The sequence below is a fragment of the Terrapene carolina genome, unplaced genomic scaffold (assembly GCF_002925995.2).
Source record: "Terrapene carolina triunguis isolate 2854851 unplaced genomic scaffold, T_m_triunguis-2.0 Scaffold147, whole genome shotgun sequence".
In the NCBI taxonomy this organism is placed as follows: domain Eukaryota; kingdom Metazoa; phylum Chordata; order Testudines; family Emydidae; genus Terrapene; species Terrapene triunguis.
Window position 1 is genome coordinate 1834873 of NW_020664498.1, and position 24803 is coordinate 1859675.

A 24803-nucleotide genomic window follows, 5' to 3' on the forward strand; every position below is an offset into this window, starting at 1 on the left:
GATCACTCGAGTAGAACTTCCTGTGGCATTCAGCCTTTAGGGGTTGCATAGAGAAACTAGATTAGAGCTGTCAGAGGGCACAAGTGTGAGGCAGTTGGTGGCCGAGTAGTCCTACAGACCTGGCTTCAAGTCCTGCTGATCCTTAGATAAAGAAATGGAATTTGATGTTAAAAGTAGTTGAGAGAAAATAGCATGGAGAAGGAAAACATTTTGCTCAGTTCATCGAGCTCACAAGCTTTGGGTGAGATAAAGTAAGCAGAAGTCAGTGGAGAAACATAAAAAGAGGGGAAATAACTAGGATGCTAAGAAAGGAAACCTGTTCAGTCACGTTCTCAAATCAATATGAGTTTTGCACCAAAACTGGCAATATGTCTTAAAACCTGCCCAACCGTCAATAAAGCAATTAGCATATGGCATATTCTGCAGGAGGATCACCAGTAGAACATAAATTCATGTGCCTTTTTAGTACAGCAGCAGCTGGGCAAAGAATTGGGAGATCACTCATAGTTGTTGCAGAATGAGACAGAAAGAAAGGAAGACACTAGTCCACATCCACTGGGATCAATAATAACTTCATTTCATAAGAAACTCATTGCTTGAGCCAGAGCTGTTCTATATGCCATTTCCTATCCTCCCCCCATTCTGAGTCTTTTACTGTACAACTGAGGAGGGTAGCAGAGAAATCGTTTTTGGACAGAATTTGAAGGCTATAGATATTTCCTGCTGTGGAAAGGGCTTCAGTTCTTAGAACATTTTGCTCAGTATCAAAGGAAGAGAAGACAGGAACAACGTGCCATGGGCAGGTATTAACACGGATCCGTGTTCTGTTTTGAACATTAGAAAACAGAGGGCTGTTGTACCAGATGCACTGATGTTGCAGGAGTGTAAATATACCATTATGGTTTATAGTGCTATGCTCACACGTATACTGAGCACATAGCCAGATCCTGTTATCACTTACACACACAAATATCTGTACCCGCACATGCAGCCCCAGTACAGTCAATGGGACTACTCCAATGAGTAACGTTATCCAGGGGGTGTTTGCATGATCCTGCCAGCAGAGTGAATGGACTTTAATGTAAAGTATGTGCCACATCAGTGATATAAGTTCCAGACAACTATTAATTGTTTATAGGCCTGTAGACTTGGGTATAGAAAAGGATGGGTTGGAGTTCTCCCTTCCAATACAGTATAAGAGCAAATTCAATTTAAAGAACTATTTCTTAACGAAATAGCTGAAAAGAAATCACCATGCAGAAGGGTCAAATTTTCATAAATAAGATGTCTTTCTTTCCCCCTTGATTACACACATGTTCTAGTTTGTATCTCTCTCTCCCACCCCTTAAGAGTAGTTTTCCTTTCATTTCTATTGTGCTAAAATGTCTATTCCAGACCATTATCTCATACCTTATCCAGTGTCTCTAAACCATTTGTGATTTAATGCAGTATATTTCAGTTCAAAAGACAAACCAGTTGATTCCCACACAGCAAATAACAATGTCCAGCAAAGCCTTCCTCCTGTTGGTAACAGACTCAGTGTCCCAAACTCTGATTCAGCTGAGAAAAGGGGTTCCAAATCACAAAAACATTTAACAGGTTTCACGATGCTTCAAGGATATGTAGCTATAGCTACAGTATTTACAGTTAAAGAGCTAGATACATAGTTTGTTTATAATCTCAGTTCACGTGCAGTCCACCATCACTTTATTGTAGAATGGGATATATATTGGTATTTATAGTTAATTATTGAACAAACCATGGACTGTTCACCCTGGCACAATTGTATATTGTCACCAGGAATGCAACTACACACCTAGTCAGAGTTTCTTATTATTTCATCGCTTTAGAAACACAATTTGATTTTCCTCAGGCCTGTCTAAGAGCTACCAGCCATCAGAATATAATTATTGGAGGGAAAAAAATACATCTTATTCCCAACAGCTTCTTCATTAGACAACACATCAGCTTTCACTAGTAAAGGAGACACTTTATTTTGGTTAAGCAAAGCAATATACAATATTTACCACTCTATTACATACACAATTTTAGCATACCTGATAATAAAAGGACCTCGAGGGGATCCCAAAACTTGCATAGCATATTTATGCATATTAAAGGTGTCATCTGTCTCAAAAAATCCATATCTGTATAAAGATAGAGAGGATGCTGGGAGCTGAATTTTAACAGTCTGATGTTTAGTGTCTGCATTTTATATCAGACAATATTAATCAAGCTTTTTTCTTTATTTCTTCTCTAGTAGTTACCAGCAATTTCATGTAATATTTTAATTCTAAACCCAAGAGAACGTATCCTGGCACGTTAAAACCCTAATGTTGCGGATGGTTGTGGATTTATACTTTACCTGTTATGACTACTTATCCTGTCTTTTGTGTCTCAACATCTTGTAAATGATAAGTGACCGTGTGTGAAAATGTTCACAGAACTTTTAAAATTATTTTGTCATATGTCCCTTATCGCAGACCTGCCTTTGCAAGACTCACTTTCTCCTTAAATAAAGTGCCTTGTGATGGTGCTTGTACTATACATCAGAACAGATCAAACTTTTGAAGGCGTTTTTAAATCACATTAAAATTCAATTTATTTTAAAAACAGTTACATCGTCAAAACCAAATGACAGCCACAGAGGGACTACTAAGTCTAACACGGCTATGCTTCAGTATTATGTTGCCAACTATTCTATTTGTATCAGTTCCAGTCTTCAGATTATAGAAAAACTTCTCTTACTCCTGTGAGAATGACAGTCAAGCAAAACATAAGCGGCTCCATTTTCAGGTAAAACTGTAATAAATAGCATATATGGTACACACACGGGCAATAGCACTCCAATCACTAATTCCCAAACCAGCTTCCAGTTTGCGCCCTTTACACTACTTGGTCATGCCAGATTCAGTTGACATAGCTTTATAAAACTCTTGATAAAGCCTGGCCTAGATTAATTGGCTCTTTGGACATGCCTGCTATTGTTATCATAGCTACTGATCCAGGATAATTTTTTTCTTCCCTGTAAAATCTCTCCCTCCCTTCCTCCACTGAGGCTCTGTTTGCTAAGTTAGCTCCAGAGAGGGAGATCCCCAGGCCTCTGTGTAAAGTTAAGTTTCTGAAGCTTGCAATTTTGTTATTAATAGAGCAAAATAACATTTATTTTACTGAGAGAAATTTCAGAGGAACTATTTTAAATTTTAAAATTTCCCGTTGAGAAATTTCATCCAAAAACACATTTTCCCCATGAAAATATTTTTGACAAAATCTCATTTTTCAGAGGGATAATTTTTCAGCTGAAAAATTTCAACCATCTTGAGTTATTAATACTAATCAGATGGTCTCACCCTTCCAGTATGGATGGGGTACAGCATCTAACTTGAGACTCTGTGGTACCGTTCCCCAACATAATACCCCATGAAAGCTGTGGCAGTTCCATGAAAACTCTGTGTGAAAGTTGTTCCCTATTTCTGGGGTTGGGCCAGTATTAAGGAGGGAGTGGAGTCGCTAAGGTCCCATCCTTCTATGTCACCATCACCTGCTCTGCACTCATATTTTCATGGCCTTTTCTGAGGTGGGAAAGTCATCTGGCGAAACAGCTGTTTTGCGGCGCCAAGTGCTGGGAGGAAGGGGGGAAGAGGGGGAATGCAGTGCACTCGGGGAAGAGGCGGGGCTGGGGTGGGAATTTGGGGAAGGGATCCAATAAGGGCAGGGAGGTGGTGGAGTTGGGGCGGGGACTTTGGGGAAGGGGTTGGAATGGGGGCGGGACAGGGGTGGGGAAAGGGTGGAGTCGGGGCTGGGCACCAGCTATCCTGGGCCACCCCTTTCTCAGGCATAGATCCCTGGGCCTGAAAATAGCCCTCCTCTGTGCCACATATATGGCTAACTCCCCCAGTCCAGCTTACAGATAGGATGAAGATGTGCCCTAAGAGAGCTGCCTCTGTGCACAGCCTCAGAGGGTGATCAGTCTCCCACACTGTCCCACCACTGTAGTTATTTGACACTGGGAAATCAAAAAAGTAGCTTAAACATGATAGCAGTTGCAAAAATTACAGGACAGATCCAAAACCTAATGAAGTCAATGGGAGCCATTCCAATGACTTAGTGGACTTTGGATCAGGTGCTACATAAACTCAATTCCCAGAAAGTTTTGCAAATGTAAATCAGTTCTTTCTTTCCCCTTAAAAATAAGCTAATTTCTCAGATCCCTTGTTCAGTGGACCATAGATGTCATGTCAAGCCCTTGATGGAGACATGTTATAAATCATTATTCTAAATTGCTAATGTAAAACATTATGAAATTTGACCTGTGGGCAGCATGGGCATGTGGGACAGAGCTATTTGGACTTTACGTTTGGTGAGTCTGCTCATTAAACGCATCAATATTCATGAGTCAGTGAGTAAGAGCCAGAGGAGAGTCGGTGCCCAGGAGAATGATGGTGAAAGTTTAGATTTGAGAAATTAGAAGACTGGGAGAGCATATGAGACAATCTTTTGGGTTGGATGACACCATCCGCCAACATTGTTAAAAGAGAGTGCATTCATGGGGAAAAGCCAATTGTATTCCAAAGGTATTAATGAGAGCACCTAATTGAAAATAATGAATATGTATTTTTTAACATGTCTATGACATTTAAGAGCTGGGCTAGAGTTACTTTAAAGTTCAAAGCAATAATATGCCCTTACAGGGCCAGATTCTCTGCTGCAGCCAGTACCACTAGGCACTGCAAGGGGTGTACAAAACGAGCACATTGGGTTGATACCCATTCTAAGCCAGTTGCAGCTTAGTTGGCTCCCATCTTGTCTGCTGGCTGGACACTGCTAGAATGCAGTATGGTCTGGTCAGACCCTCCTCGCTGGCCATTGCAGCAGGGGTGGGGCTGTAGGAGCTGGCTCCATCAGTTGTATGCCACCCACCAGCTCCCCCATGCCAATGCAATGCCTAGCTGGAGTGAGCTACTAGTTTTCACTGCCTTTGCACCACTGCAGTGACACAAAAGTGTAGGTGTTGAGAAGAAAATCTGTCCCATAGAGAACCTTCTGCTCGATGCTACATACTATGAGATAGGTGGAAACTGAAAACCCAGAAAAATGGCTCAGTCAATATCTACTTGCAATGTAATCTCAGTGATAATTCAGAATGTTATGACAAGTCCAAACAAAGGATATTGCTAACAAAGAGTTAAGGTTGAAAGTATATTTCAGTGGAGTCTGGCTAACATCCAAACATTCTACCCTTTAAAGAGAATCACAAGTATTAGAATGTCTGGAAACACAGTTCAACACCTAGGAGCCCCAGTCATGGACCAGGACCCCATTGTGTTAGGCGCTGTCCAAAGAGAACAAGAAGGCACTTCCTGCCCCAAAGAGATGCCAATCCAGCCAGTTTCCCACATCCAGAGAATCCTTTGTCATTTATTATTGCCCCACCTGCCTTACCCCTTCATTGGTTCTCCCAAGTTCCCTAACAAAGGGAGGGAACATCTGTGGGAGAAAGTGGCAGGACAGCTGCATTCAAAAGCACCTATAAAGAAGGCAGTCTTGAAGGGTGGGGCTGCGGCAGTGGGCAGAAAATGACTCTCCACTTCCTGAAGGAGAACTCCAAAGGTGTGTACTTTTGTTTGTTTATTTGGCACTGTGGACCTTGCTTAAAGATGCAGCCCTAGGAACTCAGAGCTTTTATGGAGGCGCTTTATTTGGTTATGGCTCTAAAATGAACAAACAGGCTTCTTTGCCAACAATATTTCTTTGTTCTGTGCCAGACAAGGGGGTTCTGTTTGAGGGAGGGCCATGGGACAGGGCTCTGCAACTCTCCTCTTGCCAATACCTGCTAAAGGCACCAGTGTCATAGGCAGGACTTTAGAAGTGGCTCTCTGCACAGCTGAGTGGAAATCATTATTTGTTCTGAATGCTCCTTGCAGATGCTTTCTTTGTGTTTCCACAGTCTGTTTACAAAGCAAAAAACAAAACACAAAAAAATAAAAATCCCCAAAATTAAACCTAACAGCTGTTTGTTTAATTGGCTACAGGGGCAGTCTCCAGTCTGGTGTTTATCTGCCATGTTTGTGTACACAGAAGGCTTTTAGATTTGCAAATGCAGGAGTTTCCTGGTCAGAGAGACCAGGTGCAGTATTTTTTGCAGCTGGTTGCCAGGTAACCCTCCAAACAGTGTTGGTGACCAGGGAATCCCTGGAAGTTCAGCAGGCAGGCAAGGATCAGAAAGTGGTGCTCTCTCCCAGGGACTATTTACATTGCACCACAATCTCTGATCTTTGCTCAGGTTTCCTGAGGTTGGAAAAAATAATGGCGTGACAACTAGTTCTCTCCAGTAAACAGATTTTAATCAGAAGAAAATTAACCATGTTGTTGCAGTGTGCAGCTAGGGTTAGGACTATTCACACATTTCTAGTATCGCAACCACCAGCATCCAAAAATCAGACAGGCCCCAAAATATCACAAGTATGGGTTAAAAATCATCAGACTTTTCCTTTGCCTTCTAGTTTCTGAGCCATTAGGTTGCACTTGTGTCATGTTCTCAAGCCTTCCATTGCATCACGCTGACTCAACAGACAATGTAGACTGCAGAATCTTATTATATAGACAATCCTGGAATCTTATTATATAGATAATATGTATGTGATGTAATTATTTTGGGGTAAATGTCAAAACTGCTATTAGCAGTGATCGATGCTGAATTGCAGTGTTGCTAGCTCTTGTGATTTTACTGTGATAAACTGCAGAGCATGTGGTATGTTGCCAGTGACTTCCCAGATGGCTAATTCCCCACAATACCTCTCAGGGTAGATTCAGATGACAGTGAAGAAAGTGGATAAATTAATGCTAACCAGTATTTTATTGCTGGCTAAAGTCCCAGGGATTTTGGGATGATATGAACATGGTGTGGAGAGTGGCCATAGACCCCCAGCACCAATCCTCTCCTGCCTCAGCCATGGAACCTGATACCCACTGGAAGGAGGGGGTTCACCAGGGTCAAAGTGCCCTGTTCACCCCAGCACAGATTTACCAGCCCCGAGCATTCAATATGAGATTGGTTTACACAGAATGATATTTTAAAAAATAATGAAGTGGGGATTCCTTTCATTTTACCTTCTGGATTTTGAGCCTCATTTTCAACTCCTATCTGCAGCCATGAAGGCTAGAAATTTACTTTTTCCTTTTGTAAATGTAAGTTGAGATGCTTCTGAGAGCTAGGCCTTTAAGAAAAAAGCCTAATGATTGTGAGACTGATCAGCAAACTCACAACTGTTGAAAACAGCGAGATTGTGACGGAACAGGGGTTGTTAGGTCCATAATCAGTAAAACCAAATGAAGAAAATAATCCTCTTTGTACCTTTGGATAATTGAGAAGCACTATGGTATTTGTATAGCATTCATAGCTGGGCACTGATTTTTAATTTTGCAGAATAAATTACTTTCAACATGTTTAATTTGTTTTGTTTTTGTTTTGTTTTGTCCCACATATGTAGCATTCTTTATATAACATCCCTCTCTCTTGCTATGAAAGCAGAAGCATTAGGTGTAGATATAATAGCATTTTTAGTCTGTTGTAGAGACCAGATAGGATTATTTTTCAAAGGAATACACAAAATGGCTATGTACTGTACAACATAGTGTCATTGAAAAGGCAAGAAGAGCCGGGATTTTAGGAGTATCTTGGTAATGCCCCTCACCCTGAAAAACTTGAACTGTGAGTGCTATGGGTTTAGATTTCCAGTTTCTTTTATCTGGATCAATGGTTGCAAGCATGTCCCTCACCCCCTTTATCTTATAGCCATCTTCTGTGCTTTCATCCAGATATAACTTCAGATACTGGTTTCCATGAGGGATTTTCCCTCCCCTCCACCCCCTTTTCAGTGCAGAGAAAGATGCTAAATAAGAAAAAAGGCTCTGGGAAAATCTATGAAGCTCAGATTAGTAACTTAAACCAACAAAACAACCCCCACCCCAAAAGCCCCCAACCTGACACCCCCCAAAAATCCTCTAGAACTTACACTAATAGTTCATTGAAATGTACTAGTTTGTTTCCAATGTCCACAGTAACTACCCTAATTATCATGGCAACAACCCTAAACAAATATTATCCATCTTTCTGGTCCCAAAATTCACACATTTAATGCTGCTCTAATAACTAACAACAGTAGCAGTTCCCCAGCTGTTGCTCACAAAGACATACCATGGCAAACATATTTTCACTGCACCTCCCAAAATATGCAAGCAATTGTTGGCGTCTAATAAATAATAATATAGATGGCTCTAGTCAAACAATTGCATTTCATTTAGTAACACAGGTACTTTTAACAGTAAGTAATATATGTCGAGGAATTAGCATTTCAGCCAGAGAGGGTTGGTGAATTCATTGGCATGGCTTATCAGTATGTCTGAAAGTCTGAGAAATTAAAGAGCTGTTTAGCATGTGCATGAATATCTGTCAGAGGCATATTATGAGATTAACTTATGATTGTAAGGAAAATAAATGCCTTTAAAAATATTCTAATGGAATTTTCTCTCCGATCACGCAGCTATTTGGCTCTTTTCACCTTGATCTGTTCAGCAGTGTTATTTACATATTTCATAATTTGCTCCCCCGTGCGATTTTTGTTTGGTAGTTTGGTCATGTAAACCATTAAATTGTCTAACATCAACACACGGCCCTTTACTTCTGCTTGGTTGTGCAGTGTGAGCTTTACAAAGGGTTTTTATAGTTGAGCGCCCACCCATCCCTGCACTCCTCATTCCCATCTAAGGGAAATACTCCACAGGAGGCGTGGTCTTTAGCTGGTAGGTGGAGAGGGAGGCAAGGAAAGAGACCAGCTGGGGTTTAAAGGGTGCAGCCGGGCAAACAAAATAACGCACGTTTGTAACGTTTTAAAGAAGATGACTGGAGTTTTGCAAACACATTGAACCTTGAATCTAGGGCCATGCTTGACTGGGTTGCAGGTCAGAGGCAAATATTCTGTTTAGTCCTATTTGGTAGCTCCTTGGTTCTGGGCATGACAAGATGTTCCTGCACAGCAGTTTTGCATGACCTCATGTTGTCTAGAAAATGCTTCATTTGCATTCTGGGCTGGAATCAGAAAGTTGGCAGAGAAAGGAAGTATTTGTTACCCATGATTTTTTTTCACTGTCTGGTTCAGTTTATCAAATGTTGACAGTTATTGAGGGAGAATCTGTTGTGCTGGCTTTCAAAGGTAACAACCAGGAAGAAATTTCCATTGCAATGGGAAATGAACTTCCATCCAGGCAAACTCCCTACTATTTTTATAGAATACACTAGCAATAAACTATTGACTCAGCAGCTGTTCCTATACTAAACATTATGCAAATACAAACCAGGAAGGAACTTACCAATATCATATGGCCATTGTCACTTTAGTTTTAAATGGCTAATGGCCAACTCAACCACCTGCCATTTGGTGAGTCACACTGCAATGTTAAATAGACTGAAAAGCCTTGAGAAAACAAGCAGCCTAGAAGTGGAAGATTATTCCTTTTATTTCTGAAGTTTCTTATCCTTTCTCCCTGGTAGACAGTTACAGCCAACTGAGGCACCTGCTCATTGTCCTTAAGTTCTTGATCACATCAGAGCAGGACTCTCACTGTCAAGGATCCTCAGCAACGGATTGTTCCCCACTGAAGGCTGACTGGCTGTTTTTAGAGCCTGGTGCTTGTCCTGCTTATTTCATCAGCCTCTCCTTTGACTGTCTTTTTGAGCTTCTTCCCCTGTTCCTCTGTACGTTGCAAGCGAGGGCCATTGGAAATTGATTCATTTCACCTTGTGGGGCATCCTATCTGAGGGCTATGGTGTTTGCCAGGACCAGATCCTTTGGACTGCTTGGCGTGATATTTGGGCTTCTGCAATTTTAGGGCTTTGTATGGATTATCATGTGTGTTTGACTCTTTGGTGATAGACACGTGCGTTGCAGCTCAGACGCATGTGAAAAAGATAGAAGAAAGGAGCACAAGAACATAAGAATGGCCATATTGGGTCAGACTAATAGTCCATCTAGTCCAGTATCCTGTCTTCTGACAATCACCAGTGCCAGATGCTTCAGAAGAAATGAACAGAACTGAGAAATTATCAAGTGATCCATCCCGTTATCCAGACATAGCTTTGGCAGTTGAAGGCCTTATTTTGATATCAGGATGATATTGTGATAGGAGCTGTACAAACAGAACAAAACCAACAGATGTGCTTTGGTTTAATAAAAATATAACTTTTGTAATGGGTTTTAGTTTTTATTTGCAATTATCTGGTTTTGATTTCTGTCTTGGCAAGTCACTAGATATTAATTATGCAATCCAACCCTAAAACTGACTCAGTATTGATTTTAATACAGAAGCAGTGAAAGGCCCCAGATTTTCATAGGTAGCAATAATAAAGAAGAACGTTGGATTTCCAGACAAGAAAGGTCACAAGCTTTCACGCTATTGAAGCTGCATTCCCTGAAAACGTCACTCATCAAGGTCTCTAGCAACTTCTTCCTGGCCAAATTTCTTTGTCTGTAGTCCATTTTCACCAGGTAACCTTGTAGCCCCATCGGGGCTCGTCCTGAGCATCATGCCCCTACTCCTCCTTACTGTCTTATTATCTTTCTGGTAAGTCTGTCAAGGAAATACATTGATTATCTTTTATCTGTATTGTGAGGTGGTCAGCATACGCTTAGTAGCACTGTACAATAACAATAATCATCCATGGTAAATGGCCTCTATGAAATTCAGGAACTGAAGAACAGGAGGAAGACCCAAGAACCTGAAGAATGGGATAAAAGGAACATTTTGAACACAGATAAATTGGGGCTGTAAAGTGAACTGAGAAACACTTGAAAAGCTAGGAATGGGGAAAATGGGGATAGGATTGTGTCCTGATTTGACTTCATGGAATTAAGATTTGATCTTTTCCAGAGACACTGGAAACTAAAATTGATGCAACTGGATTTTGTATCATCCAGGGGATTTTATGATAATCTGCTGAGAATCTGGTATATTTCAAAGTAAAGTATTTTGCTCTGAAAATCTGCAGCTTTAACTGAATATTTTTATTTTCAGCTCTTTCCAAGTTATTAAAGTTCAAGTGAAGAGGGCAGCATTTCTTGTGTACATTACTTTTATTAACCACCACCAGGAAATCTTAACTGTAGGAGAAACAGATTACAGCATGACGGAACAGTGAAAAATGAAGGAAGAACTGCATCATCCAGTATTAGCCACATTTTGAACACTATACCACAAAGAAATCTCTAATGCTTCTCCTTTCCAGACTAACCTTCCCTACCTGAGATCTTTCTATAACCAGCGCTGGATTCAGGAACTGAGATAATAAGTATTCATTCATTATTCATCCACTCATTATAATGTCATTATAATATTGTCAGAGTTTGAAAAGGCTTAGTGAGGAGTCACTAACACCAGGATATGTAGTGTAGTGACTAGTAATTATTTTTTATGCCTAAGAAGCTAAAATAAACAGTCTAAGAAGTCTAAGAAGTTACCTGCTGATATAGAATTGCATTCCCTTTTGCATAGGGCTTGCTACTAAGTAGTGCTGCTCCCACATTCCTTGTGCCTCCAGTACAGACACAATTCAAACAGGAAATACTCCTCTGAACCACTACCACAAGCTCACTCTTTATATCCATGAAATTACCCAGAATCCCAAACCTTAAAGAACCAGCCTTTCCCCCCTACATAAAGCTGAAGATAAACTCTATGCCATTGATGGGAGCTGTACTCAGTGTAACAGAGGGCAAAATTTGGCATCTTGAGCATTATAGACAAGATACAGTTCATGGCACCATTATATGACCTAATCATAGAAATAATTCTTCTCCTTCCTCTCCCTTTACATAGGTGCATGGGAAAGAGTTAGGGTTCCTGGTCACAGTGACAAATGGGAATAACGCCCAGGGGAGGCAGGGCTTTGCATTAATCAACTGAATCAAATGCTAGGTTGGTGATTGTTGTTCATGCCAGATCTCTTGAGTCACAGTCCAGTGAAAACTAAATTAAATGATTAATAGAATTCTGCTGTATCACCTCACCAGTTTACTGGCATCCATCAGCCAGTGGGCCACATTCACCAGACCACCACAAAGCCAAAAGTGCAAATAATTTCCACAATCAGGATTCAACTCCCCCTTCCTCCTGCTAGTTGCCATCTATTGCTCGTTACAGGGAACCCCAGTTATCAGAGAAGGGAACAAATTAAGTAGTAAGGCTTTCTAGATGTCACTGAGCATTTATTTGCATAGAGACAAACAGAGAGAAAAAAGTTAAAACATTGTATATGTGGTGTCATAACTATAAAGGAAAGGGTAACAGCTCTCCTGTGTACAGTACTATAAAATCCCTCCTGGCCAGAGACTCCAAAATCCATTTATCTGTAAAGGGTTAAGAAGCTCGGGTAACCTGGCTGACACCTGACCCAAAGGACCAATAAGGGGACAAGATACTTTCAAATCTTGGGGGAGGGGGGGAAGGCTTTTGTTTGTGCTCTTTGTTTTGGGTGTTGTTCGCTCTTGGGACTGAGAGGGACCAGACATCAATCCAGGTTCTCCACATCTTTCTAAACAAGTCTCTCATATTTTAAACTTGTAAGTAAACAGCCAGGCAAGGCGTGTTAGTTTTCCTTTGTTTTCTCAACTTGTAAATGTACCTTTTACTAGAGTGTTTATCTTTGTTTGCTGTACTTTGAACCTGAGGCTAGAGGGAGGTCCTCTGAGCTCTTTAAGTTTGATTACCCTGTAAAGTTATTTTCCATACTGATTTTACAGAGATGATTTTTACCTTTTTCTTTAATTAAAAGCCTTCTTTTTAAGAACCTGATTGATTTTTCCTTGTTTTAAGATCCAAGGGGGTTGGAACTGTATTCACCAGGAGTTGGTGGGAGAAAGGAGGGGGGATGGTTAATTTCTCCTTGTTTTAAGATCCAAGGGGTTTGGATCTGTATTCACCAGGGAATTGGTGAAAGGTTTCTCAAGGTTTCCCAGGGAAGGGAATTAGCTTTGGGAATGGTGGCAGCGGACCAGATCTAAGCTGGTAGTTAAGCTTAGAAGTTTTCATGCAGGCCCCCACATTTGTACCCTAAAGTTCAACGTGGGGAAGCAGCCTTGACATGTGGTTACAGAAATTAAGTCTGTAATCTTTCTGGGCGTTAAGGGCAACTGTAACTACTTACCTGTGTGGGACATTGCTGGTACAATGGAATAGATCTTGTACTGGTGTGAATGGGTACAGATCCACTTACTTCAGTGGAGTGATTCCCTTTTACATCAGCTGTGGATCAGGTCCATTACTTCCCCAAACAGTGAAAATGCAAACTCCCACAGACTCAAAATCTTCTTAAAGGAGTGGGATCTGTTCATAATGGCCCTTCCCAATGTATTTCCTATCAGATGTTAAGGAGTTTTATGTTAACATAACTCAGAGACACTCAAGAAAGCAAACAATGTTTGCTGGCTAGCAAAAGAGCAAGCTGCATTCCCATGAATATGCATACATGCCCTGAGATTACATCCAATACTATTGCACACAAGCAGGGATTTATAAGCATAGTGTACTACTACTCTTACCTATAAAATAAAATAAATCCAGGATGGGGATGATTGCCTCACAGCATCCTTGAAGCCAGAATTCCTCTTACATTGTCAGATAGCAACAGCCTTAAATGTACTGTTTCTCAGGATCTTCTACTAAGTCTGTTTGCTCTGGAAATGGTCATAAACTCTAATATTTTAAAAGATTCCCATAGAAAACAAATACAGTTAGAAGCAAACTAGCGAGGTGGAGAAGGATGCTCTACAGTTGCTTTTGAATCCCTTGTTTAATGCAATGGATTTGATTTTTCAAATGCTGCTGCACACAGGGCAGATATCTTTATTCAACTAGCTGTGATGTCTCTGAAGTCTTTTCCCCCACAGAGAATCATGTAAGTTCTTAGCCCAGTAGCATGTAAAAGTTCAGACTATTTTTAGCAATGAGCTTTACTTTCCATTTACCCAAGTCAAATTTCCCCTTTCATTGTTCTGCCCACTACCTGATGTGTTCAGCTCCATCTGTTTAAACCCACATGTTTCTTTGCAGCCTTCACTGCTATAGAAGAGGTGGGGATGACATGGGTCTATCTCTGCTCTGGCCTGTTGCTGAAACTTCATATATCAGATATTTAATGGCCTGTTTTTTGCAGCAATGTCAGCATGGTCTGGCTGCTGCTGGGGCTGTCTCCTCTGTGGGGATTCCTTAGAAACGCTCCAATGCTTCATTGTTGGCAAAGTTGCAGGAGGTGGCACATAAGTTTCGAAGGTGGAGCACGATGCCGTCCCTGGAAGCAGCCCTTCCCCAACCACGGGGCTGGCCCTTGGCACTGACACCAGACCCAATTTGTGCTTTCTGTCATTGCATAGCCAATGCCATAGAAACAGCTAAGAGAGATGCTGTTGCTGTTGTTATTTTGGCAGTTGCTGAGACTTTAAATTTGCTAGCGCCAGCTGCTAATGCTTCCTCTGTTATGAATACAGAGGACGCTAAGGACTCAATCCTGTGTTCACAGGAGTCAGCCACAACTCTCATTGCCTTTGGTATGACTAGGAGTAGACCCTAAGTTAGGGAGTCTGAGATCTGATCATCCTCGTGTGAGCTGTGTGACTGTAGTTTTTGTAGTAATAGATGCACAGAGGCTTTAGAATGTGGGGGCGGAGAGGCTGCTGCACCTGCTCCTCCACTCATCATTTTGATTAACATTCAGACTTTTCCAGCCTTTGGGAATGAATCCTGTTGCCTGGCAGTTTTCTGAGAGGGAAGCATGAGAGGGAACTTCCAGTCTGATGGATGATTAGGACTGGTTTTCTCCTTTTCCCTTCTCTTTTGCCCATCCCAATATTTTTGGTCTGTCTCCAAAACAACGACAAATAAAACCCCTACACATCAACACTCCAGAATAGCCATGGGTGGCGGGTATCATAGGCTGGAGGAGGCTGAGCCTCCCCAAACATCCTGATGTGGCCCTGCCCATGCTCCACCCCCAGGAATACCTGTGAGTTCTTGCTCTTTCGTGGCCCAGGCTGGGGTTGGGCTGGGGCCGGATGGCCTGCTGCCAGGACTTGGGGAAGCTAGAGCTGGTGCCTGCCTGGTGCACCAGCCGGGGATGCTGCGACGCCACCACTCACCTGGTACTCCAGGACTGGGGTTGGGGCGCTGCGACCATGCCACCCGCCCCATGCTCTGGGGCTGCGGACAGGGGCGCTGGCCTGGGGCGGGGGTGCCAGAGGCTGCGGGGGTCTCTGCCACTCTGAGCTCCAGCGGGGGAGGGGGCAGAAAGGGAGGAGGGGCGGGGCCTCAGGCAAAGGAGAAGGGGCCTCGGGTGGAGGGGGATGGGACGAGCTACCCCCAACTGCCGGTTCACCCACTGCCCATGATAATCACCATTCATGCCTCTTACCCCAAGGAAGCAGATACCATATCTTTTTCTGCCATGTCCTAACTAGCATACAACACAACTTTCTCTGACCCCCTGCTTTACCGTAAACTGCAGCATCCCTACGTTCTCTCTTCTCCTTCACTGAGAAATCAAGACAGCAACATTTACAAGACCACTATGTCTTTAAAATGGTTATTTTGCTGATTTTTACACCATAGGAACAGATGATGATGCATACTATGGTATTCCCCAATAGCCTGATTGCACCACCCTTATTTTGATGGGACAACTCCTGTGAGTAAGCGATCATTGGGGTGAGTAAGAGTTCCACATTCACAAGTTCCTACAGCACCTAGCACAGTGCAGACCTGTTCTAGGTGCTACTGTAATACAAAAACATAAATAATAATCCTACATATTTTCTGACAAGATGGCAACCTGAGCTCCCCCCGACACTCCCCCCACCTTGTTATGATTTGAATGCTACATGTAACCAAAGTAATCTCCCTGGTCACTCAATAACAGACTTAAAAGTGACAGTTCTTCAACAAAAAAACTTCAAAAACGACTCCAACGAGAAACTACAGAACTGGAATTAATTTGCAAACTGGACACCATCAAATTAGGCCTGAATAGAGACTGGGAGTGGATGGGTCACTACAGAAACTAAATCAATTTGTTAGTCTCTAAGGTGCCACAAGTACTCCTCATTGTTTTTACAAAAACTAATTTCCCCTTGCTAAATACTCACACCTTCTTGTCAACTGTTTCAAATGGGCCACCTTGTTTACATTGGCCTCATTAGCACTACAAAAGTGATTTCCACTCCTTGTCAACTGTTGAGAATTGCCTACTTCCAACTTAAATTGAATTGGCTTGTTAGCACTGACCCCCCCCCCGCACTTGGTAAGGCAACTCCCATCTTTTCATATGCTATGTATTTATACCTTCCTACTGTATGTTCCACTCCATGCATCTGATGAAGTGGGTTTTAGCCCAAGAAAGCTTATGCACAAATAAATTTGTTAGTCTCTAAAGTGCCACAAGGACTCCTCGTTGTTTTTGCTGATACAGACTGACACGGGTACCACTCTGAAACCTGTCACCAGAATAAGATTTCCCTCCAGGAACTCATTGCAGCAGATCCTTGACCTCCTCATTCATAAACACAGTGTAATACAAAAGTTATGGGAAGTTTTCAGTGGTTTTTTTTTTTTTTTTTTTTTTGCGAAGAGCTAAAAGGAGCAAAAAAGAACAGCTTCATTGGTGTGGGGGGGGGCAGAGTTTTTAAGTTTATAGCAAAAATGAATGCAACTGCAACTGTCTGAAATGGATGTCTGTGTCTTGCCATTTTGCACTGAGGACAGAAAAGCAAGCTGATCTTTGTTGCTTTTCCTTTGCTTATCAAACTTTCCTTTTGGCTGCCGCTCCAGTTGTTATGCTGCTCCTTTAATAATTACATTGTTTCTGTGTGGTCAAAAGGTGAATAAAAATGTTCAGAGTTTGGAAGGCGTATTGCTCGCTGGGGATCAGGGCTCATAATCCATACTAGAAACAGTAGTAAAATTAGAGACCATCTGGCCTATTTACCTGCTCATGGAGAAGCAGCGGTCCCCAGGCCAGCTGGAGCTCTGCTTGCCAGCATTGCGGAAGTCCCAAAAGCTGAGATTAATGGCCAGATGTTCATGGAAGTTCAGCATCACCACCCTCTGCTTCACAGTCCTCACACCTTTTGGTCACAGAATCAGTTGCCTTTGGCTGCATGGGATCACAGAAAAATGGCTACAAACAGACTTCCTGAGCTACACTTTGTTTCTTCCTTGAATAAGCTGATTTTACACAGTAATAGAAAAATGGCTGGACTATATCAGTGAAGCTGAGTGTCTGCTGAGACAGGCCTTTGGCAAATTGCAGTCTCTAAAGTAGGCTGGCTATTTTGAGGGCTGTACCTTTGACCTGGTGACCAGACATTGAATGATGCAATTCAAAACTATGCCTAGCAGCAGCAGTTTTGTACATATAATATCAACAATTCCTGTTTAAGCTGGAGACGTTTTTCTCCCTCAGACCTTATAGTTCCTGCTTGGGAAGCCTGTCACCTGCATCACAGAGCTAAAGGAACTCCGAGAACAGTAGCTTGCATGTTATCCAAATGCTGTTTCAGTGGCATCGATTCCTTCAGGAGACAGTCCATCAATGATGATATAGCGCCTAGACAGCAAGCATGCCGTGTCTTGCAGCAGGAGAACATCAACTGCAAAGCTGGGCTGCATTTGTTTTCTCAAAGTAAACTTTTGGCAAGTACTGTGTGCACACCATCACAGCACTAGCCACCCTATGGGGACTAATCTGCCATGCCATTCATTGTAAGGAAATTAAAAAAAGAACAGGCCTATATGTGACTTGTTGGGCTTTTCCGTTGGCCATTTCCTTGGAAGCTATTTCTGGTAGTGTAGAAATTCCTACCCCATGAGAGGCAGAATCCGGTGACTGCTGAGTGACCTTTGCTGCTGTAAATCAGTGAGAGCTGGATGCTCAGTACCTTCCTGGATCAGGCCCAGAGATCGCAAAGCAGGATCTTGTGGAAATCCTTGGGCAACTATGCACTGTACCTGGACAATTCATGTTTTCTTTCAGAATGATATAGGAGGAAGGCTCCCCTAAGCTTAAACTTGGTTTTCACAGATTCATAGATTCCAAGGCCAGAAGGGACCACTGTGACCATTTAGTGTGACCTCCTGTAGAACACAGGCCAGAGAACATGCCCCAAATAATGCCTCTTTGAACTACAGCATCTCTATTTCCTGGCACAACGTTGGTAAATTGTTCCAATGGTTCATTACCTTCACTGTTAAAAAATTACACCATGTTTTCAGTCCGATTTTGTCTTGGTCAAAAGAACATGTGGACTCTGTAACTTCCCTGTATCTTGATCAACAATCCAGATAAACAAGGGGAAAAAATCCCTTGCTCTGCCATCAGCCAGCCATTTTTTTAAACGTAGGAGCCAACCAAGGTTGATGTCTGTTAGTTTCCTATTCTGTATTTAATTTTTTCTGTTATTTCAATGAGATTTTTAAAGCCCTTAACAACTTTGTGTTTAATCGACTGTTGCGTATTTTGCTGTATTCCAGTACTGTAGTAATCCCTCTCTTTTGGGATTTTATAGACTCGGTGCTAATTGATTCTTATTCTGAATGAAGTCAGTTTACCTGATTTGTCTACCAATGCCACTTGCATGCCTGTAACATAAATGTGAATGTAAGCTGAGAGTGTTAATGGCTCAGGTGATTATTAAAGGTATGGAGCCTTTCCTGACTGCTGGTTTGAATGTGGCCTGGGTTAGAAATAAATGAATGCTATTACCACATATAATGGCCTATGGGCAGTGAGATGGTGGTCTTGGACCAATTCCTAGTGGACAGGTATCTCCACCTTTGCCAACAATGGTGCTACCTGTTGTGATTTCATTGGAGACACCAAGAAATGAATGGGCCTAGAAACTCTTACGACCCTTCTCTCAGGACCTCCAGATCAAGGTTGAGGCAAACTGGAAAGATTAATATGGGAAATGTTGCACTCTTTCTCCTTGTTCTGTAACTATTCGGTGAAAAAACGGAATGCCTTAAATGTCCAGGAATGTCACTTTGACACCTTTCGCCAACACCAAGGTAGTCTCTCATTTTTTCAGTGTCTTATGCCAAGTAGCACTTGGGATGTACCATCCAGTTGCCTCCTCACCTATGAAGGAGTCCTCCCCTCATGGCATAGCCATGAAAATCTCCACTGATGTCCACTGGCTTGCCTACATCATCCCCACTCCCTAGCCACCCAAGTTTATCTACATAGCTTATATTGACTCACCTCCCATAAATGGAGCAAGAATCCAGAATGAGGAACCAAGAAACAAACTTTCCAAGAGTTCAGTAAGGAGGGAAGTCAGGAAATTCAGTCTACGTTTGGCCTGATGGTCCTACAGACTGATGGCACTGAACATGAGAAACTGGAAATGGCATACCAGCTGCCCATTCACTTGCAATGCAGGATCCCAATAGGTCTACACAGATTCTGGTCACCATGAAGTTGACTAACGAAGATGCACCCAAGATATGAACAATGGCTCAGACTCTTGTAACCCACTGGCTTCCCCCAACAAGTTCAAATCCCACAGGGTTGTCAATATGTACATCTTTCTATATGTAAAACAATATGAATGATCATACATTTCTTACAGCAACCAATGGTTGTTAGTGAAGTATATTCTGGATCTCAGAAATTCCATCATAATATAAACCAGATTGTATCACTAAATACTCAGAGAGAGCCCCCACCTTCCCTCCATTTCAATCAGTTCCAAATGTTCAGAACTTATCAGAAGGCATATGGGGCATCTCAGCTTCTTCCCCATTTGGTAGTATTTATCCAAGTAAAACATGAAACGCTGGCAGATAAATCAATGTAAGAGGGAAAAAGACACTAGTAACGCCAAAGCAGCTTGTTCGTATTTAAGTCTGGACATTTTTCCTTTGCCCGTGCTTGCTGCTTCTTTTGCCTAGGCTAGATCAAGAAGTGAGAGATTTCAGAAGCTGGCCTGAAACTGCATGAACTGGAAAATATTCTATTTGTCTAATCATATCACTATGTCCGTCACGGTAGCCAAAAATATACTTTCTGCAATATTAGAGTGAGTGGTTCAACTTACCTAGGGCCTGATCCACAGCCCAGGGAAGTCAGCCAGAGTCTTTCCACTAACTTAGGACAGGACTGATCAAGTGGTGAATTGTCATGCGTATCATAAGCCACCATGTGCTTTAGGCATACGTCAGCAGTGAGTGCAGTCTTATATTGCAGAAAAATATGCACTATGTTCAGTTGGACTCACAGTTGTGCTGTGTGTTGTTTGCCGGTTAGCAGTCTGTCTGTATTTCACAAGTGGCTGAATGTCAGTGGTAGGTAGAATGATTCAGACTCTGCCTGCCCTTATGTGGATGCACGCTGTCTAGTAGAGAGGGTACCAAGATGGCAGGGCTCTGTGCTCTGTGTCCCCTGAAGGTACAGTGCCCCAACAGGATGTCAACAGCACCTTGGCTTCTCCCCAATCTCCACATCAGTCCATGGGATGGAGCAGGACATGGTGGGGAGCATGATGCACCCCATAAAGACATGCTTCAGCAGGTTTGACTCCCCTGCATGCTGGGGAGCTCTGGCAGACAGACATTCTCCTCCCCTACGGGTCTCTCCTTGGGTGGTGCTGTTCCTCTCTGCCCCCAATGAAGGGACTTTGCCCTAAAGAGACAATTGAGCTCCTGGTTGGAAAGCACTTTGATCTTAGGGAAGAAGGGCACAAGAAGAATGAAAAATATTCATATTACTCTATTGTCTTATTTTCATCTGCTAATCGAGGGGAGGGTAGCTAAGACTGTGCCTACGAGACTTGCCAAATGATGGATCAAAAGAGGAATCTACTCTCAAAAAGATGAATGGCCTGAATTCAGGATCGACCCCATTAGCTCTGTCAGGCATTATTAATGTATTTTTTTCTGTCTTAATTTATTTCACTTAATAAAAGTGCTTGCGAATGCCTGTCCTGTGCTCTGGCTGGCCCCTCCATCCCTGACTCAGTTGAGATCAGACAAGAGAACAACCTGCTCTTCCCACATAAAAAGAAATACTGTTTAATAATGATCATAAACATGAATGCCCCGTATAGCATAAAGAGGTCACCAATATGAGGCATCTAGTAGTTGACAACAATCCCTTCTGCCCACCTCCCTTCAGTTGGGGTCTGCAGCATGCCTGGAAGATTAACAGATCTGAGCACTGGTAGACCAAAGGGGAAAATTCATTCCAGAGTTGAGGGGTCTTCAGAGAGATTATCCAGTGGGCAACCCCCTCTGTTTTATATTGAGAGAGCTCCAGCTCAAGTGCCTCAAATCCTTACGGGCTTTAGACATCGATATTAGCAACTTGAATTCCACCCGGAAAGGCAGCCTGGGCAGCCCCTGAAGCACTGGTATTATGTGCAGTCAGTGTGAGCCCCAGTTAATAAATGGCACGGAAGACGAATCTGCTTTGGCATCTGATTGGACATAGCCCCCTATAATAAGTGCATAAGAATAGTCTCATCTCGATGTGACAGAGGCATTGAGGAGTGCAGCAAAGTCTGCACAAGAAGTGGTTGCACTTGCTTCACCAAGAGCAGATGGAAAACACAGGGAGTTGGGGTTGGCAAGAATAACATTTGGTAGTAATTAATAAAGTGTTTAATCTTACAAGAGATTGGTTAGTTCTGCCCTCTAGGGAAATTTGTGGTCTAACATGGACCAATGAAGAAAATTAAAGATACATAACATGGAATTCTCCAGAAGAAATATACATTGATGTATACACATTACATGTGTACATACACATGCACATAACAGTATTTAATATTTGAGCCTGAAATCCTATGTCAGACTCCAGTTCATCTATTCTCAGGTCATCATTTCTTGAAACACAATTTATCATTTTAACTTAAAAAAAAAAAGTCAGCCAGGAGAAAAAATATGTTGCAATGGATGAACATTTAAGTTCTGTTTCATTCAGACATTTCATTCCTGGATGAAATCCAAGTATAAATTCTCCAAGTGTTATAAAAGCTTTAACAAGGCCATTATCGGGTTAGTATGTTTGTTTCACACATACACACACTAAGAGGTATGATCAGATTAGATGTAAAGTTGGAAAGCATGGAAAGAAAATCATAGAGGCCTTTGAAGCAGCAGCAGCAGACTGTCAAACTGAACAGGGTAAAATACCATATGTGAGACAAGAAAAGGACATGGAGTTGAGATTCTCAAAGTACACCAAGGGCATGTCTGTAATCTGGTAAAAAACTCATAGCACAGAGTCTCAGAGTCTGGGTCAATTTACTCAGACTTGTGGGCTGTGGGGCTAAAAATTGCAGTGTAGACATTCAGGCTCAGGCTGGACCCCAAACTCTAAGACCCACCCCCCTTGTGGGGTTTCAGAGACCAGGCCCCAGCCTGAATCTGAATATCTACCCTGCCATTTTTAGCCCTGAAGCTGAAGCCCAAGTCAGATGAATTGGGTCAGCTGCAGCCATGCCATGGGTCTTTTATTGCAGTGTAGACATACCCCAAGAGGTTTAGCTACACAACTCACAATTAAGTTAATAGGAGTAATGTGGCTCAATCTTCTATTTGTCTTGGAAAATCCTCACTCTGGCCTCTCATGGTACTGTTGTCTCTTATTGAGCCTAGTGACTAGTGAAAGTTTGGGGTGATAGTTGGGTATTTCTTTGATGCAATTGTGTTTATTTACAGAAAATATACAAAGTCCTGTGTCTCTGAACATAGAAGGAATCAAATAGCAGGAAACAGCTTCTTTTACTCACAGCACCAAGAGTGCTCTTTCTTTTCTGCCTGGACCTCTGAACCACAAGCTTCTCCCCAAGTTTCTTCCAGAGTCAGCCACACATTTTTTTGCTGCTCCTTCAGGCTGCCTCTGCTTTTGTCTAACGTCAGCTTGTGTGTTCTCTCTTTCCACACATACATACCTACCCAAAATAATACTTAGCAAAAGCTCCTGGGGTGTGTGTCACACACTTTTTGTCTTAGGTGGGGATCTTATGTTTACAATTATATTAATTGAATGGTGAGTTCACACCTACCAATCTCAATGAGGTTTTATCCAGCTCATAGAAATATCTAGTTAAACTTAATTTCCAATTGACATTTTTTAATAAAATCCAAAACAAAATATGGATTCCCAAAAAAATTCTAGAAAAAAATTGAATCAAAGCTTCTAAAAACCTAGCTTCATGTTTATAATACTCATTACCCCCTTTTTTTCCTTTAGTGGACAAAAAATAATAATTAAAAAGTAACTTAATATTTTTAAAACACTGGGCTCCAAATGTGATTGGCAGCAGTAGATATGAATTTACTTTCATGAACTCCTTTTACATTCAGTAAATTGCATCTGTTGGTACTCATTAGAAGTACATGATCTAAACACATCTGAGGTACTCAGTCTCCACTGGCTATAATGGCAGCAGAGCTCAAAGAAGCTGGTTGTTGGCTCTCTGCTGGTCATAACACAGTTCAGAGCAGTCTGTGGGATGCTCTAAACTACATCAGCCAGTAATGGTCCCCAAATTGCTGTCTACCTGCTGAAAATGGCCAGAACACAGGGACATTTTGATATTTCCTTCTGCCCTGGCATACATCCTACACTAGGGCTGATAATGAAGGAGCGGCCTCGAGGTCAACTGTACCATTTCTGTGTCAGGTGAGGACTGCTCCACACCAGGGGAATTCTCAGATGTTGAGATTTAGATTCCTCAATGCTAAGGGGCCAAGATATTTTTTCAAGTTTGTAAAGGTAAATTTTATAGTGCTTGTGGGATGCACCACACTGCCAGTGCTGAAAAATCAAGTTCTGTTCTTTTGACGGTTCTGCTATGGCTGTGGTAGCAACAAAGCACATTTCCTCATGTGCTAAGTAATATTATTTTATTCTCCTGCCAACTCTGACCTGGAGGGACCTATAGGACTGAAACAGTAGTTCCATCTCCAGACCTTTTCAGTATTTGGCCGCTCTGCTAAGACTGCCAACACATGATGTGAGTTAGTGCTAACTGTGGTAGTGGTTTATGTGGTGTGGGCAGCTGCTCACTGGGAACAGGACTGAGACCAACTCATTTTGTCACATAGGCTACTCAGTGATTAACAGATAGTAATGAATTTCAAACACTGGGCCAGATATTAACCCTTGACCTAGAGATGAAAGGCTCTGTGTCCTATGTTCAATCCTCTGAGCACTTTCTACTCACATTTGATATGCAGAAGAGGCACCAGAGAGATCCTGGCTCTTTGCAGAACTTTTAATAAATTCTTCTCCAACCTTTTGGCATCAATGATACCCTAATTGTCTTCCTCGCACTTAAAGTCCATTGCTGAAATTTTGTTTCCAGAGACACAGCTTTCACAACTCAAAGCTTCCACCTGTCTACTATACAGTACTTTTATATACAGTAAGGCAATATTAAGTTTCATTGATGACTAAGAGACCCTTTGCAAAATAGTTGAATTTACCAACAAATAAATACATTAAAATGAAACTACAGAAAATCCAACTCAGGGCAAAACATACTTTAACATGCACAGATAGTACATGAACATTTAGAGGAGATGAATGCATTATATTAATTTTCAAGCATTACAAAAGGTTGTGACTTAACGAGGTCCTGAAATAGTAAACAGTGCGTTCATCTTTTGACCTGTAACGGGATGCACTTTTATGCCTTTTTTTTAATGCCCTCTGCTGGTGATATCTGAATGTGATTAAGCAAAACAGACACAAA